Raw genomic sequence first — 19,351 nt, forward strand, 5'->3', positions numbered from 1 at the left:
GTATCTTTAGAGGCTCCGTAGACATAGTGTGGGTTGTTTGTTGGTGCTGGGAAAGTCAAACTGTGTTATGTTGTGGTTGTATTACTTGTTTCATTTGAGACTGTAAAATGATGAAACTATGGGTAATGAATTGGTATTGTAGACATGATCACTTTATTGTCTAATTAATGAAAACATGCATTATCACCATTCATGGATGAGTTTGGGTAGAAGAAAATCTAACAGGTTTGCTCGGGTGAGTTTACTCGGTTGAGCGCCGGTCGCGCTCCCCGACTTTTGGGGCGTGACAAACTTGGTATCAGAGCCTAAGGTTTTAAAGTGTCCTAGGATGTCTCAGAGCCGTGTCTAGTAGAGTCCTTATTATCGATGTGTTGTCGACCACATCTATAATTAGGATGTTACTTGGGCATTTAGGAACAATACCCATCTTTCATGTTCTCGATTGTGCGATGAAACTGATTGTAAGATTATTCCTCATTTAACTCGTGCGTTGCTCTAATTTTCAGTATATGACACCTAAGAAGAAGGCAAGAACTAGCCAAACAGTCAATGTCACCCCAGGAGTGGCAGCTGATCCTATATTTGATGATGCCGGTGAGTACCCGAGGGGTGAGGATATTCCCCCAATTACTACGCTGCCTGATTCTACCACAACTGATCAGACCACATCACTCCCTACACCTACTGAGGGTGCAATGGTCCCTCCAACTGATATTCCAGTTCCACCTCCAGTTCTAGCTTCCGATTCTGGTGTTTTTGATGTTGATCTTAGGGGAGCCACACAGATGTTGGCACAAATAGTGGCTTCTCAGGCCTAGAGATCGAGTGTTGGGCCTACTTCTTCCAGTCAACCAAGGGAATCTACTAGTTCTAGGGTGAACAAGTTTCTTCAGTTAGATCCTCCAGTGTTCATGGGTACTAATCCTGAGGAGAACCCCCAGAACTTTATTGATGAGATGCACAAGACTCTCCGGGTTATGCATGCTACAGAGACAGAGGGAGTGGAGTTGGCCTCATACCGCCTTAAAGGGGTGGCCTATTCTTGGTTTGAGTTGTGGGAGGAGTCCCGTGAGGAGGGGAGCCCTCCGGCAAGGTGGGGTGAGTTCACAGATGCCTTTATGGATCATTCCTTTCCTGTCGAAACTAAGGCAGCCCATGCCGCTAAGCTTGAAAGCCTAAAGCAGGGCAGTATGAATGTGTGGGAGTACCATATAGAGTTTGCGTGCCTGTCCAAGTATGCTATTCACATGCTGCCCACTATAGAGGCTAGAGTGTGTCGGTTTGTACAGGGCCTTAGCCCCTTGGTTATTAATGAGGCCGCTACAACTGCATTGAATTCTGATATGAACTATGGTAAGATGTTGGCATTTTCTCAAGCCACAGAGACCCGCAAATTGAAGAATAGAATGGAGCGTCAGAGTAGCAGCAAGGCCCGGTCCGCGGGCAACTATGGTGGTTCTTCCGGTGGTGGGGGTGGTAGGTCGGCATTCAGGGGAGGGTCATCAGGACCATCTCAATCATTTGCTCATTCTTCGATGAGTGCACAGTCATCTGGACCCAATCAGGGCAACAAGGGACTCCACCAGTAGGGTCGGCCCGACGGAAGGTTTCAGCAGTGGAGGCTCACATGTCCTAAGTATGGGAGGATGCACTTTAGGGGCTGCTTCATGGACCTACCTATATGCTATGAGTGCGGTATGAGGGGTCACATTCAGAGGAATTATCGCTCGTCCCACCGGAACATAGGCAGAAGTGCGGCTCAAACAGCTATTTCTGCAGCTACTACATCCACAACACTTCCACCTCGAGGCACCCCAGCACCCGTAGGGCGTGGTACCGCTAGGGGTGGTGCTGAATTCGGGAGGACCCAACAAATTTTATGCTATGCGGAGGCATCAGGATTCAGAGGTTTCTCCAGAGGTTATCACAGGTATATTGACTGTCCAATCTCATGATGTGTATGCTCTTCTTGATTCCGGTTCCACTTTGTCATATGTCACTCCTTATGTTTCTATGGAATTTTGGATAGAACCATAACAACTTCATGAGCCGTTCTCTGTATCTACTCCGGTTGGTGAGTCTAGTTTGGTTGCGCGGGTTTATAGGGATTGTGTTGTCACATTACATGGTCGGGACACCATGGCCGATCTTATTGAATTGGGGATGGTCGATTTTGATGTAATAATGGGGATAGACTGGTTTTATTCTTATTTTGCCAATCTGGATTGCCGAACTTGGACTGTTAGGTTCAAATTTCCAAGTGAGCCAGTTATTGAGTGGAAGGGTGATGATGTGGTGCCGAAGGGTAGGTTTATTTCCTACCTTAAGGCCACAAAGATGATCAACAAGTGGTGTATTTACCATTTGGTCTGAGTAACGGACACCACTTTTGGGGCACCTACACTTGAGTCTGTGCATGTTGTGAATGAATTTCCAAGATTCTTTCCGGAAAAGCTCCCTGGGATCCCACCATACAGGGAGATTGATTTTGGGAATGATGTGATGCCAGACACGCATCCTATATCTTTTCCGCCCTATAGAATGGCACCGACAGAATTGAAGGAACTAAAGGAACAACTTAAGTACTTGTTAGTAAAGGGTTTCATACGTCCGAGTGTATCGCCTTGGGGCGCACCGGTTCTTTTTGTAAGGAAGAAAGATGGGTCACTGAGAATGTGTATTGACTATCAGCAGCTTAACAAGGTCACAATCAAGAATAAGTACCCACTGCCAAGGATATATGACTTGTTTGACCAATTGCAAGGTGCTAAGTAATTCTCCAAAATTGATTTACGATCCGGGTATCACCAATTGAAGATCAGGGAGCAGGATGTTCCGAAAACAACTTTTAGAACCCGATATGGGCACTTTGAATTTTTGGTAATGTCTTTTGGGCTAACAAATGCCCCAGCAGCTTTCATGGATTTTATGAATCGAGTCTTCAAGCCTTTTCTTGACTCCTTTGTAATAGTGTTTATTGACGATATTCTTGTATATTCACGAAGTCAAGAGGACCATGCCCTACATCAACATAAGTTATATGCAAAGTCTTCAAAGTGTGAATTTTGGCTTCAATATGTCACATTCTTTGGTCACGTCGTCTCTAGTGAAGGAATTAAGGTTGATCCTCAGAAAATTGCAGTTGTCAGATGCTTGAGAACGGAGTTTCCAATAATTGAAAGCAAGATTGACTACGGTACCGGTGTTGACTCTACCAGAGGGTACAAATGTATTTGTAGTATATTGTGATGCTTCAAGAATCGGGCTTGGGTGTGTATTGATGCAACATGGCAAGGTGATAGCATATGCTTCTAGGCAACTCGAGAATCATGAAAATAACTATCCAACACATGATTTAGAACTTGCGGCGGTAGTATTTGCATTGAAATTTGGCATCATTATTTATATGGGGTCCATGTGGATATATTCTCAAACTATAAGAGCCTACAATATATTTTCAAACAGAAGGAATTGAATCTGAGGCAGAGAAGATGGCTTGAATTACTCAAGGATTACGACATTGATATTTTATATAATCCAGAAAAAGCTAATGTTGTGGCAGATGCTCTTAGCCGGAAATCTATGGGTAGTTTAGCACACTTGGAGGCATATCAAAGGCCATTGACCAAGGAATTTCATCGATAGGATAGTTTGGGAGTTCGTCTTGGCGACTCTAGTGAAGGAGGGTGATTGTACAAAATAGGGCTGAATCATCACTTGTTATGAAATTCAAAGAGAAACAGTACAACGATCCATTGTTGACACAACTAAAAGAGGAAATTCATACATAAGACCATGGCCTTTTCTCTTGGAATGGATGATGGTACACTAAGGTACCAAGGGCGACTATGTGTTCCAAATATGGATGGTCTCCAGGAAAGAATTATGACCGAAGCTCACACTTCTAGGTATTCCGTGCACCCGGGTTCTACAAAAATGTATCATGATTTTAAGGAAGTCTATTGGTGGAATGATATGAAGAGGAATGTAGCGGACTTTGTGGCAAAGTGTCCAAATTGTCAGCAAGTGAAGGCCGAACACCAAAGGCCCGGTGGGTTGGCACAGAACATAGAAATTCCAATGTGGAAATAGGAAATGATTAATATGGACTTTGTGGTGGGATTACCTCGTACTCCTTGTAAGCTTGACTCAATTTGGGTGATTGTGGATCGACTCACGAAATCAGCACACTTCTTGCCGATTAAGGCTACCGACATGGTGGAACAATATGCTCAATTGTATATCAAAGAAATAGTCAGGTTGCACAGCACTCCATTTTCTATCATTTCTGATCCAGGGGGCACAGTTCACGGCTAACTTTTGGAAGAAATTTCAGTAAGGTCGGGGTACTCAGGTGAATCTTAGTATAGCCTTTCACCCACAAACTGACTGGAAGGCAGAGCGGAATATTCAGACGCTTGAGGATATGTTGTGAACCTGTGTTCTAGACTTCAAAGGTAGTTGGGATGATCAAAGGTAGCTGGGATGATCATTTGCCACTCATAGAATTCGCCCACAACAATAGTTATCATGCTAACATTCAGATGGCACCGTTCAAGGCTTTATATGGTAGGAGATATAGATCTCTCATTGGGTGGTTTGAAATTGGGGAAGCAGAGTTGATAGGGCCAGACCTCGTACATCAGGCTATGGAAAACGTTAAAATCATTAAGGAGCGGTTGAAGACTACTTAGAGTCGTCAGAAGTCCTATTCGGATGTTCGTCGTAGAGATTTGGAGTTCAAAGAAGATAATTGGGTATTCCTGGAGGTTTCCCCCATGAAGGGTGCAATACGATTTGGTAAGAAAGAGAAATTGAGTCCGAGGTATATCGAACCGTACAGAATCATCCATAGGATCGGTGATATGGCGTACAAGCTTGAGCTACCATTTGAGATGTCATTAGTGCACCCGGTGTTTCACGTGTCTATGTTGAAGAAAGTGGTTGGAGACCCGACACTCATTGTTCCGGTTGAGACTATTGAGGTTAATGAGAAATGGACTTATGAAGAGATTCAAGTTTCTATTATTGATCGGCAAGTACGAAAGTTGATAAACAAAGAAATTGCCTCCGTGAAAGTGCTATGGTGAAACCAACAGGATGAAGAGGCTACTTGGGAGACCGAGGAAGAAATGAAGAAAAATTATCCTTATTTGTTTGAATAGCCATGTATTTATAAAGTTGTGTTCTATGAAAATTCTAAGGGTTACCCTCTATAAATTATGTATCATTTGTACAGTTGATGTTAAGGGTGTTCTGTTTCTGGTAATATATTGCTCATGAGGCCATGGTTGGTATTGTTATTGTGTTATATTTCATCATCGATTATGTATATGCTATTAGGATTGGTTTCTGGGATTCTCTGATAAGTGGATAGGCCTAGTTACAGGGGAGACTCTGGCAAAATGTTTAGGAAATTTATGGAGTTAGCCAAATTTTGAAATTGTTGGTGTGGGTGAACAAATAGTTGGGCCACATTGAATGTTAATGACGGATTTTGACCCTCATTCGAGGACGAATGATCCTAATTGGGGGAGAATATAAGGTCCCGTAAAATTTCGCAAAGGAATTCAAAGTTTTGTAGTGTCGGAATGGGCTTAAGTGTTTAGGGATTGTAAACTTTCGCTCAGAATTTTTGGGTTGAACAATGCGCTGGAAAGTAAAGGAAACCTTTGGGAAGAAAAATGCATTTCTACGGCCCACTATGCGGTCGCAGAATCACTTTGCGGACCGTATAATGGCCGCAAAGTGAGGCAGGGATGGGCCAGTTTGGAGGTCAGGTTTGCAGCGCATTATGCGACTATAGACCAGTTCTACAGCGCATTATGCGACCGCAGAACATGTCTGTGGGCCGCATAATGACCGCAGACTGAGTCAGTCATACCCAGGTTTGGAGGCCAATTATGCGGCCAATTCTGCGGACCGCAGAATCATTATGCAGTCGCGTATCTTGTTCCGGAGCTTCATTTTTGTGTTTTTTTTACCCGACTCTACTTTGTTAAATAGACGCAATGGACCATTTTTTAGCTAAAATCTAATGTTTTAGAGAGAAGTGAGAGTGTTTTAGAGAGAGAGTAAACCCTAGGCTAATTTTCATCAATCTTTGCTCAAGATTTAGGGAGATTCACAAGGAAACTCACAAAGTCTTCATCCTAGAGGTAAGATTCTATACCCTAGCCCTTTATTTAGAAATTTATCTAAAAATAAGTAATTAACAAGACAATTCTTGGGTATGAGAGTTGGTTATTTTGCATGCATGTGTTATTAAAAGGTGTATGAAGATTGTGAGCTAAAACTGTTAAAGAATGACTTGTGGGATGATGGAATCCTCCATAAAATGACCTTGAAACCTTAAGCACACCTAGTATTTGATAAAATGCTTAAATGAGCTAGAACCATGATCGTCTTCCTAATTTTTGTTCAACTTGAAACCTTTACCCCATAGGTATTGTAAAGAAATATTTGCTTCTAATTGTGGGGGCTACGTACGTAAGAGGTGATGAGAGTCCGTACATAGCTACTATTATGCTATTGTTCGAGTAGTCTTTAGGACCCAATTTATGAACTATTTGGAATTTTTACAACATACTTGATAATTTAAATGTCTAAATTATGTTGATAATTGTTGGAGATATTGTGGTAGGTCGTTAATGAAATTTGTATTATTTATGTATAAAACCTCCTTAATATTTAAGTTAAATGCTTATAAAAATATCTCCTCTTCTTGTGGAGTGGGCCGAATGTCTCGGCAGTAGATAGATGCATCTATGGTTCGTGCTGCTTGACCTTCGGCAATGTACACATTATTATGGATCGGGTCGTACGACCTCGGCATAAATCATGCTTAATAATAAGAATTATTAGGTGTGTTGATGTTCATTTTATTGCAGCTTGTGAAGGTGGTTGATTGATTGGAAATTAACAAATTGCGAAAGAATTAATTGTTTTTGCCTGATAAGGAGATATTATTATTGACCGCATCAATTGTGTTTATTTAAGTACTTCTATCGTAATATTATTAAACCATAGTGAGTATAGAAGTCGACCTCTTATCACTACTTCTTCAAGATTAGACTTGATACTTACTAGGTACACGTTGTTTACGTACTCATACTGCACTTGCTGCACTTTTTGTACAGAGTCTGAGACAGGTACTTCAGGCGGTCTTACCAGTGTGCACCCACGCTATCCCGAGGCCTAGTGGTGAGATGTTTTTCCTGAGCCGTTCCGCAGCACCTAGTGTCTCCCTTTGCATTTGTATTCTGTCTATTTTATGTTCGGACAGTATTTTGGATTTTGTATAAATCTACTAGATGCTCATACTCTTGTGACACCAGGTCTTGGCACACACGCTATTAGAATTATAGTTTTGAATTATCACTTTGGTTTTGTGCACTTAAACCTTTTATTTTCTTAAATCTTCAAATTAAGGAAAGTTTTATCACTCCAAAATTTATATAAAGAGGGGAAAATTGTTAAATTGATTAGTTGGCTTGCCTAGCGGCGATGTTGGGCGCCATCACGACCTATAGGTGAATTTAGATTGTGACAACATGGTATCAGAGCACTAGGTTCATGTAGGTCTCATAAGTTATGAGCATGGCCTAATAGAGTCTTGCGGATCGGTATGGAGACGTATGTACTTATCTTCGAGAGGCTATAGGGTGTTACGAAACTACCTTTCTTCTTATTCTATCATGCAGTTGACGTAATACTAAGTATATTTCCCTTATTCTCTCCCAGATGGTGAAAACGCGTTCTACAGAGGTTCCAAACCAGGGAAGAGCTCCTCCCTATGTTGTTAGAGGTCGAGGGAGGGCTCCAGCCCGTGGTAGGGGACGAGGACGTCCCATAAGAGAACAACCAGTAAGTGGTGGCAGGTTGCTTGACATGGTAAGTGGTGGCAGGTTGTTAGTATCTGGGAGGTGAAGGCTGATATATGGGTGGAGGTGTTTGGTATGTGAGAGGAGACTTTGGACCTTGGGCTACCATTATTTCACGTACTTCTTTCTTCTTGGAGATACCTCCTTATTGCATGGCCTTATTTGTGGCTTGGAGTGCTTCAAAATTTGTCACAATTCCGCTTTTGATCCCTTCTTCTATTCTCTCTCCCAACTTGATGATATCAGAAAATTTATGGTGTTCAATAACCATCAATCTTTCGTAGTATTGCGGATCCTGAACTCTGACGAAGAACTTATTCATTTGTTCTTCTTCCAGCGTTGGCCTTACTTTTGTAGCTTCAGACCTCCATCGTGTAGCATACTCGCGAAAAGTTTCCATTGGCTTCTTCTTGAGATTTTGAATGTAGAAAACATCTGGTGCGTTTTCTGTGTTAAACCTGAACTGATCCATGAAATCTGATTCCATGCTCACCCAATTAACCCATTTCTTTGGGTTCTGACTGATGTACCAAGATAGGGCATCTCCGGTGAGGCTTCTCATAAACAGCTTCATGCGCATTCTTTCATCCTTTCCAACTCCTACAAGCTTGTCACAATATGTTCTCAAATGCATCTTCGGATCACCAGTTCTGACGAACATTTCGAACTTAGGAGGTTTGTAACCCTCTGGCAGTTCTATATCTGGCTGAATATACAAATCTTATAACTCAAACCCTCAATGCCTTTGCCCACTTCGACACTATGAACCCTTCCAGTAAGTTTCTTGAGTTCCTCTGCCATGTTCTTGATGAGTAGTTCCTTCTCGGCGGATTCGAGTATGCATAGGGTCTGTTATGGGGTGTGGAGTAAGGTTTTCACATATATGGGATTACTTTGGTGGACTCTGGGTATCTGGGCATAATGGTGGTCATTGGTTGAGTTTTGCGGGACAGTAGTAGGTTGTGGTGCATTCTGAGGAGTGTGGTATGTGGTTGTTTGTGGGTATTGAGTTGGGTGGTGATGGTGTTGTTGGGGAGTAGGTATCGGTGGAGGCCTCAATCAATACGTTATTTGGCCGGATGTCCAATAAGGAAGGTAAATTTCCGAGGACCCTTTTCACATGATTCTTGTCACTAGGTGAGAGGTTCTTCCACCAATCAAGCAGCAAAGGTGAGATATTTTGAACCATGCTGAACCTGGGATCTTCGTGCCTCATTTTCAGCAAAACAAATAGAGTTAGCCCTTTCCCCTCTAGGTCTGACTATTTACACATTAATGATCAACATATCAACATGCTTTCTCCAAGTAATGCACATAACGTGATGGTGTCTATTGAGATTATGAAAATCCTGTTGGACTTTGGACAAGGCTTATCTTAGTGGATTATCACGTGGACAACGTCCTAATCCATACTAGGTTTGACATGATGCATGCACAGTTAATATTAGAGTGAGGTTTTTAGAAGGGTCTAGACCGGTACCCTCAAGTGGACAACATGAGAAGGAAAGGCACCGAACCGTCGACTGCACCGCTGATCAACTAGTTTTACTGCAAATAAGCCTTTTCAAATTAAAAGGGTAATTTTGGGAAGAGCGCTGACATTCATCAAGTGGCACTATAGTATTAGTTGGGCACGAGTGAAATATGATGTGGAGCATGCTTTATGCAAATATAATAACACATTTCCAAGTATTTGCACGATAAATATGTGAAAGCAATAAACGCATTATTAAGATAAAACATAAAGGACGTAAAAAGAAAGACAAAAGAAAATGTTAGTTCATGGAACATAGGGAATGTAATAAAGTGAGCAAGGGAGTAGGGGTGGGAGAGACATGATATAGCTAATAAATAGCAGTTAGAGCAACTAAGGGAGGATATGGAAAAGGATGTGCATGTTATAACAAATTTAAGCACATAAAGATGGAGAAGGGAAGGGTCGTACATGTTATAACGGTTTTAGACAAGTAAAGGTGAACGGGAAAGGGATGTGGGTGTTATAACAAATCTAACAAATAAAGATGGAAAAGGAATGTGCATTTATAATAGAGAAAACTAATCCACATAAGCCAAGTTCATTATGGTAAGAGCCTAAGTGTATATCCCCAGCAGAGTCGCCATGCTGTCCAACCCCTTTTCTCGCTTAATCGAGTTTCGACATGTGACAACTCTTTTAAGGAAGTATTAAAAGAGGAGAGTCGCCAACTAACATTTCAAGGTACGTTAGGGAACCTATTCGCATATGACTCAGGTTTGACTAGCTTGCATCATCATAGATCGGGTAAGGCCTCGAAATTACCTCAAAGAGAAGGTGTTAGGCACTCTTCAAGGTCCACAACTATGGATCCCGATTGAACTTGAATTATATGAACTAGTCGGATAAATAAAGACAGAGAAATCAAGAAGTTTGAGAAATTTATTAAAAGACTCTGAGGAAATACAAACACTTGATTCAAATATAAAAAGGGAATAAGATAGGGGTCCTAAGTTTTTTAGCCTAAAGGATCACCCCGTGCAACATAAATAATACTTCGTAACTCCCTCAAGATGGGGTGTGACTCGTATTATTCAGCGGGCACACACTATCATCTCCTACTACCCGATTACTATCTTTAAGATATTACCTAAAGCGCACTAGTTCAATTATAAGTCGTACCTTATGTGTGCACTACCCGTCCTATACCTATGGTTCATAAGGCATTTGGACCTCTATTTTGGGTGGTTCTAGACTTGACTTAGGCTGCTCATAAAATGTTAAAACTAGGCAACAATTTAAAACAGATTGTACTGCAATTAAATACAATTAAAGGCTCAAGTTAGCCTCCGCGATTAGAAAACAAAGGCACGCAGACAAATTTCTATGTAGGGTATTAGACAGTTTCAGAATTGAGGGAGATTGAAGTCGTTAAGCCCTATAGACATGGCTTCTAGATGATCTGATTCAAATATGCAGGCTATTTTATACCTATGATTTCTAAATTACCAGTTGTGAATACTTGTTGCTGTTAAGTCGCTTATTACAGATTATAAGTTAATAGACCTATAGGCATGATCTCTAAATGGTTTGCACAGATAGTTAAACTTATTGGAAATGCTCAAAATTACCTATGCTTCCTAATAATTGCATGGATAATCAATGAAACATCGTTTGAAAAGCGAGCAGTGATGTCTTATAGGCATGATTTCTAGAGATTGATGATTGGAACTCATTTTATACCTTTAGCTCTTATAGGCATGATGTCTAGATGAACGAAGCGAATTAATTAGTTAAAATCCTATAGGCATGGTATCTAATGAACATGGTGTGGATTTAAGAACAGTTGTTAGCAATTATTTCCTATAGGCATGCTATCTAGCAATACATAGCAATAGGCATAGGAATAAATAGAGCACTCATGCTTTGACAGTACACCAATTATGTGAGTGTGTGATTGCCCTAATAACATGATCTCTAATAGTGCACAAAGATATTTAAATATAACAGGTCGGAAAGCAAATGTATCACACAAATCCTATGAGCATGCTTTCTACCATTTTCATGCAAGTATTAGGAGATACCCATTTCCCAATTTCACTATTACCCCAATTGTTCTTACAGAATTATTACAGACCCAATAATAAATAAATTACAAAGTGGTACAAGTAATAACAGTAGGCCCAAGACAGGCCCAAAGAGATACCCAGCACTGCCAGGCCTTCAACTAAGCTCTTTCTCCACCTTTTAGCACACACGGATCTCAACATAGCCCAGTAACCATAGGAGAACTCAAGCCAAACCAAACAGCCATGATTTGATCATAAGATCCAGAAACCAATCACTCACACAAATCAATTTGCACATTCATCAAACAAAAAAAGAGACAGAGGTGAGTAGTAAAGAAAGTGACCAAAGAACCCTAGGTCCTAGTGTGTCAAAGTTCACAAGGGTCTCAAAATAGACCCCGAGCAGTGCTCACACTAGGGAGGTTAATAGAGAAAGCTTTAGTGGCCTTGGCTTTCATCCGGCCAAGAATTGTAGGTTCAGAATAGGGTAAATAACTAATGAGAATGAAAAATAGTGATCAACTGGTAGAATTTGAAGAAGTGCATTTACATTTTTAGAAACACGCATTGCAGAGGTGATCACACAATGAACATATCAGCAAAGAGGGTAAACAAACTTAAAAGACAGGTTGATATCACAAGTCCACACTTAGCATATTGGGGCAAAGGACATTTGTGGGAAGCAAGGGGGAATTATGACTTCTGGGATTGCAAACTAATAAGCAAAGGTGCATTAGGCCAGTAAGACAAACAATAGCACATTAACCTAACAGGTTCAAACCTAAGGGTAAAATTATGTTACACACCAGAAGTTAAACAGACTAACTCATAGCAACAAGGCAAAACATAGTCAAATTTCATGAGGGAAACTCAAGTTGGGAAGCTATTCTAAAAGGTTCCAACTAGTTGCTAGGGAGTGCAGAGTAAGGCAGGGTAAGGATATACTAAGAGATAAAATGATCATAGGAGCAAATCATAGCTAGAATGAGGGTTTTAACATGGATTGGTGCATATCACAGATACAAATCAATCACTATAGAAATCCAGGACAAGGCAGGAAACAAACTGATGTCATATGACCAATGTAGACACTCAAAGTACCAATATATTAAGCTAAACGACTTCAAACAGTCTAAATTGTTCCGGTTAAACATAAACACATTTCAGAATTGGCAGTTTAGGCATAAGCAGATGCTAAAGAGGTTCATATCACAAACAGATTCGATACTACCAGGGTTGCACATAGAGATAGTCTAGAAACACATTGGATTATGAAATTTCAGAGATGTGAATATGCAAATCATGAACACAAGATAATGAATGTTGCAAAGGCTAAAGAACTCGTTAGTTACTGATTGACAAGTAGACAAAACAAGCAAGAACAGACTCTACAACACCTTGAATGTAAACACATCAATATAACCCAGGACCTTAGATGCATCAAGTTCCCAAGGGCTTTGAGGAACCCAGGGCAATGCTCGCACTCAAGGAAGGTCAAAAAATAGGAATTCTGGTGGCCTTGGCTTTCAGCTGGCCAAGAGCCAGAGTAGAACAAGACAATAAGCGAACAACAGAGTGAAGATCTTTCGCTTTTTAGTGGAAATTTTGTGATTCAAAATCTGTCCAAAAGGGAATGGGGGAGGATTTTATATAGTAGTGAAAAAATCGAGCAATAATCAAGGAAACATAGTAAATTAAGCAACAAACAAGGAAAATAAACATGCAAATCAATATGAAAATCAATTGAAGAGAGAAATCTATAAACCCTAGTTTTTAGGGAAAGTGTAAATCAACAGAATCTAAACAAAAAATCGGACTCACATAGTAGCATGGAATGTATATAAACAGAATGGCGTTCAAAATCAGAGATCTGAACCATTTTGGTTCGATTTTGGAAGAGATTTGCTTGCCATGTTTAGGAAAGCACTTAGGTAATACCATAAGAGAACAACCAGTACCAAAATGGGGTCAGATATGGCAAGAAATGGTAGTCGAATCCCATATTTAGTGGGATTAGGAGAAGGATTTTGGGGGGAGGGGGGCGGTTTAGGGTTCTTCAGAGAGAGAATGGGAGGTTGAGAGAGTGTGAGGGCATCGGGTTAGGGGATAATAGGTTAGAGTTTAGGGGTTGGGTTAATTAAAAGGGAAGGGTGAATAAGGGCCATTGATCTTGAGAGATCAACGGCCAATATTAAAAGTTGGAATGGGCGGGTCATGGAGATGGCACACCGATCGGGTTTTGGATTAGTGGGTCATTTTATTTGGGATGGGGTATTTGGGCTAGATGTTTGAGGGTTTTGGGCCATTTATTTGATCCGAAATTAGTTTTAAATGGATTGTTGTTTAAATACCCAATATTTACCAAAACAATAATTTATAAAAGTAATTAATATATAACAAAAATATTATTTGTGCACTAAAATTATGGGAAATAATAACTTAACATTAATATAAAAAGTTATTTTGGCACAAGTAATGTAATTATACAGTAATATAGGCTATTATTGCAAAAACGTGCAATTAGCCTAAAAATGCAAATGCAATTATAGAAAAATGAAGTAGAATATTATAAAACATACATGTTGGTGTAAATAATAAGTTTGGATGGTTAAATTATCATAAAAATAATTTGAAGGGTAATTATTGGATATTTATGTAATAAAATGCAGCAAGAAATTAATTTAGAGCTTCTAAAGATTACGGAAAATTATGAACATTGCTTGTATGAGTTTGTAAACTAAATGATGATGCAAATATGCTACTTTGAAAGTATATATATATATTAAAAATATGAGGAAAAAATTGGGTATCAACACCCCTCCACTCTAACCGTGGCAAACCTGGCATAGCCAAGGTCACGGTCTTGGCGTGACAATCTAAAAAAACATGATAGAGGGACAACCAGTCCATGCCTAAAATAACATCAAAGTCTACCATATTGAGCAATAAAAAATCAACTCTGGCCTCAAAACCACCAATAACAACTAAACACGATCGATACACACAGTTCACAATAGTAGAACCTCCCAAAGGCGTGGACACATAAACAAGAGAACTCAAAGAATCACGATATATATTTAAAAATGGAGCAAAAGTAAGATAGCACATATGAATAAGTGGATCCCGGATCAAATAAGACTGATTCATATCTTTGACAAACCAAAACCATACCTGTGATAACTGCGTCTGAAGCGACTGCCTCCGTCCTACCCGAAAAAGCATAGAATCGGGACCGGCCTCCCCCTCAAGGGCGACCTCTACCGGCCCTTCCCCCACCCCTAGCTGGTTGTGCGGGTGGAGCAGCAACTGGGTCAGCAACCATGGCCTGGGATGTCTATGGACCTGGCTGAATCAGTGGAGCCTCAATAGTCTGTAAAGGTGCACCCCTCCTGAGACTTGGGCATTCCCTCACCATATGACGGGTATCACCACACTCAAAAGCAATCTCTATGTCACGCTCTGACCTCGGGGAGCGTGACCGACGCTCAACAGGGATACCCCTGTCAAGCAAGCCTTTACAATACTTTCTACCCAACTCACCCATGAATAAAGAGAAGAATACATTTCATTAATAAGTCAATAAAAAGTCATGTGAACAACACCGGTTCATTTCCATTAGTTACGTCATGAATAAGTTTTCAAAACAGTACATTGTACAATCATAGTTAAAGTGGAACAGATGATACAATTACAACATTTTTAGTTTAACTTTCCTAAAACAGATACCACCCACACAGTGTCTACGGATCCTCTAACAAAAACAAAAGGGTGCTATGACAGTGTCAGTAACAAGGCCCCGTCTATATCTCAAAACACTATATACAAGGATAAGAGATATTGGACCCCGAAATGAAGTGGGACTCACCAAGTCACCTGAAGAGAGGGTGTGCTGCTATCACTGGCCACTATCACCTGCTATGGAACCACCTGCATACATTGATGATGTAGCGCCCCCGACAAAAGGGACGTTAGTACAAATAGAATAGTACTAGTATGAAAACTAAACACCCTTTCAATAAAACAAGTAACAGTAAACGGAGATTGAAACATAAAATCAATAAGAGACTCAAACGGTAACAAGGTGTCAAGTTAGGGAAAAGTATATTTTGAGTAGGTTTCTTTTATTTAAATTGGAAGATTTTAAGCACCGATACACCACCGTGTTTTAGCACGGAGTCCGATCTCAGCCCGACCGGCTAAGCCGTCTCACCTAGAGACATACACTCACAATACCACCATGTGCGCGGCATGGAATCTGATCTCAGCCTGATCGGCTAAGCCGTCTGACCACACTGTCGTGTGGGTCAACATTACATCATATCTTGATAGCAATAATTTTATCCCATTTAAGGGTAAACATCTCAATACACCAATCTCATCCCATATAAGGGGAAGCAGTCTCATCACATTAGCACGAAGATTTACCCCTCAATCATTCCTACACCAACACGTGTAGTTTCGGGGTTAGGTTGTTCCAGCCTACCCTTCCTTGATGGCTAGACGATACTCCCAAGGCATTTATTATTAGAAGGATATACCACTCAATTCATATTCTTTTACATGTCATTCATTTTATTGGCATCATTGGCCATAACGCAAAATCATTCTTGGCACATTGGCCGTACTTCATAATTCATGCTCACTATTCTACTTTCAAACATTAACACGGATTGCCAACAACCAACATTTCTTTTCAAGACTTTAAGCACCCAATTGAGCAATTAAGGGTCTTAGGCACATGTGGTTGCTTACGCAATTTGACATGATCACTTCCATTTGGGATTGACTTGAAGTCACAATATTTTAATACATACTTATACTTTGAACACGTCCCCGAAGAACAACATAACATGATAGGAATATTCCGGAGCACATTTTGAACATTTTCACATAAATACATCCTTTGACACCGAACTTATTCATAAAAATTAATTCATATTGGGCAACTCAAGACTTACAAGAACATCATGGGAATTCAATTTTAAGAGAGAACTTTAGCCAACATACCTCACTTGAGCTTCCTTAAACTTTAAAATGTTCCGGAAATCTTAGCAACTTCAATCTATTTTAGAAATATAACAAATTTAACCAAAATTAGGAAGATACTCATGGTTCTAGATCCTTTGAGCATTTTATCAAATACTAGGTGTGCATTAAGGTTTCAAGGCCCTTTCATGGAGGATTCCATCACCCCACAACCCATTCTTTATCATTTTTAGCTCAACAATCTCCCTACATCCCTTGATAACACATGCATGCAAAATAAAAATTTTCCATTCCCAAGAATTATCTTACTAATTACCTATTTCTAGTTAAATTTTAAAATTGAGGTTTAGGGTGTAGAATCTTACCCTAGGACGAAGACCTAGTTAGTTCCCTTACTAATCTTCCAAGATTTGAGCAAATATTGAGGAAAAATTAGTTAAGGAATCCTTCTCACACTCTAGATCACTTCCCCCACTCTAAAATATAAGTTTGAACCTTCTAAAATGACTACCAATATTGTTTTATAAGAATAAGGTCGGGTTCAAAAAACAAGAAAAATGAAGCCCCGAACACAATCTGCGGTTGCATATGCGACTGCATAATGTTACTACGGTCCGTAAAATGGGCCGCAAAATGGCCCTCCGGATTTGGGCAGTCATTCCCCACTCTGCGGGCATTATGCGGTCCGTAGACCTGTTTTGCGGTCGCATAATGCGTCGTAGAACCTCCCTCAGGAAAGTTTTCAAGTTGCTTCCACGATCGATGTGCGGCCCGCGAAACAGTTTTGTGATCACATAATTGACCGCACAATGTCGTCCAAACTTGCCCAGTTTTCTGCTTCATTGTGCGGCGATTCTGCGGCACGCAGAGTGATTCTACGACCGCATAGTAGGCCGCAGAAATGTCTTCTTCTTCCAAACAATTTCCTTTATTCCCCAGTGCACTATTCAACCAAAAAATGTCCGTACTTCGGCACCACAAAACCCTGGGTTTTTAGGCACTATTTTCTTTAGGCTTATTACTTTGAAATAAACATCCAAGGGTTCCCCCTTATTACAACACTCAAAGATTAATAAAAATAGTTATCCCCAAGTATCCAAATAACTTTAGACACTCCGGTAATTCTCATGTGGTTCGGGTCTAAATTAAATTGTATTCTTAAGCTCGAAATCGCTTGAATTAGCAATAGAAATTCAAGGGGCCTTACACATTAGTCTACCTCGACACCATAAACCTCGATTTCTTGGTAAAATTTTATGGGGCCTTACACATAACCTCTGGACCTAATCAACATGGACTTGCTGCTCTAAAGTACTGGTCGCGGGAGTTTCAGCTCCTTCCCAAACCTGAGATGTGGCTGGTGCAAGTGGAATCAACCCGCCTGAGTGCCAAACAAGCTCAAGAACTGTGTGAGGGTATCCTGAAGTGCAGGGGTGGCAACAAGCACCTCGGGTGCTTTCCCCCCAACTGGAGCTGCTGGTGGCTCCTCAATCGCAGCTCGGGAAGGAGCTTTAGTCTCACCATGTGCCCCTCCTCGGCCTCTTCCCCGGCCCCAGCCTCTTGCGGTTCTAGCAGGGGGCGCGGGTGTCTGATCATCGGATCCAGTAGTGCATGTCCTCACCATCTATAAGAGAATAGAAAGACAAAGATTTAGTTTTCAAAGTCAACTAGTTCACGATAAGGAATCAAAAAAGTGGAGTTTTCCTAATAGTTTTGTAGCCTTTTAAAGATAAGTACAGACGTCTCCGTACCGATCCGCAAGGAATCTACTAAACCTGCTTATGACTCATAACACCTATGAACCTAGAGCTCTAATACCAACTTGTCAGGACCCCAATTTCCCATCTTAGGATGTCGTGACGGCACCTAGTCTCTAAGACTAGGTAAGCCTAACATTTAATAATAACTTAACATAAATAATCAGCAAAAATACTAAAGCAAGACTAATAAACTCAAATAAACTCCCAAAATAAGATCTCAATAACATCTCTCCCAAAACCAGTGGAACTGATTCATAAGTTCTACAGAATAATATAGAATATCTACTACAACACTGTTTCAATATGAAATACAACAGAATTAAAGGTAAGGGAAGGTGACTCCGAGGCATGCGAACGCCGAACAAGTATACCTTGAAGTCTCCAGATAGCAGCTACAATCAACACTAATGTCCAACACGAGTAGACGTACCTGGATCGGCACAAAATAATATGCAAAAGTGTAGTATGAGTATACCACAACGGTACCCAGTAAGTATCAAGCCTATCCACGGTATAGTAGTGATGAGGCCAGGTCAAGACACCTACTAGGACATAATAAACAGAATGAAAACATAATAATTAGAAGTAATGGAATACGGAGAAATAAATTATACGAAACAAGTCAACAACATAGACTAAAGGCAAGATCGTAAACCTAGAGATAAGATAGAGGAAGAAACTAAAGAGAACCGCAATAGTCAAATACAGATAAAACTGATAAGACAAGGAAGAATAACAACAACAAGGAGTGTTTCACCAATAACTATTTTTAACCTAAGGTGCACAACAAGAATCACAACCGAGGTACCACTTCGTACACAACACGAATCATAACCGAGGTACCGCCTCGTATATAACAAGACTTAAAACTGAGGTACTGCCTCATATTAACTTTTCACAATTTCAATCACAATATTTTCTTATATCATCGGGGGAGCCTTATATTTAGTTTTAAAAATTATTTGTTTCCTGAAATAACTACTCGCGTTTTAGCCCACCTTATCACACCGCGTGGCTTCAAGTAGTTCCCCTACTAGCAACACGCATATCAAGACCACCTTATCTTACCGCATGCGTATCAACCCCAAGCCTTATACCACCACATGCGTATCAATATCACAACATAATCACAACTCACACCACAAGTGTCCATATGCCACAACTTGCCAATAATCAACA

Source organism: Nicotiana tomentosiformis, chromosome 1 (genome assembly GCF_000390325.3).
Source record: "Nicotiana tomentosiformis chromosome 1, ASM39032v3, whole genome shotgun sequence".
In the NCBI taxonomy this organism is placed as follows: domain Eukaryota; kingdom Viridiplantae; phylum Streptophyta; class Magnoliopsida; order Solanales; family Solanaceae; genus Nicotiana; species Nicotiana tomentosiformis.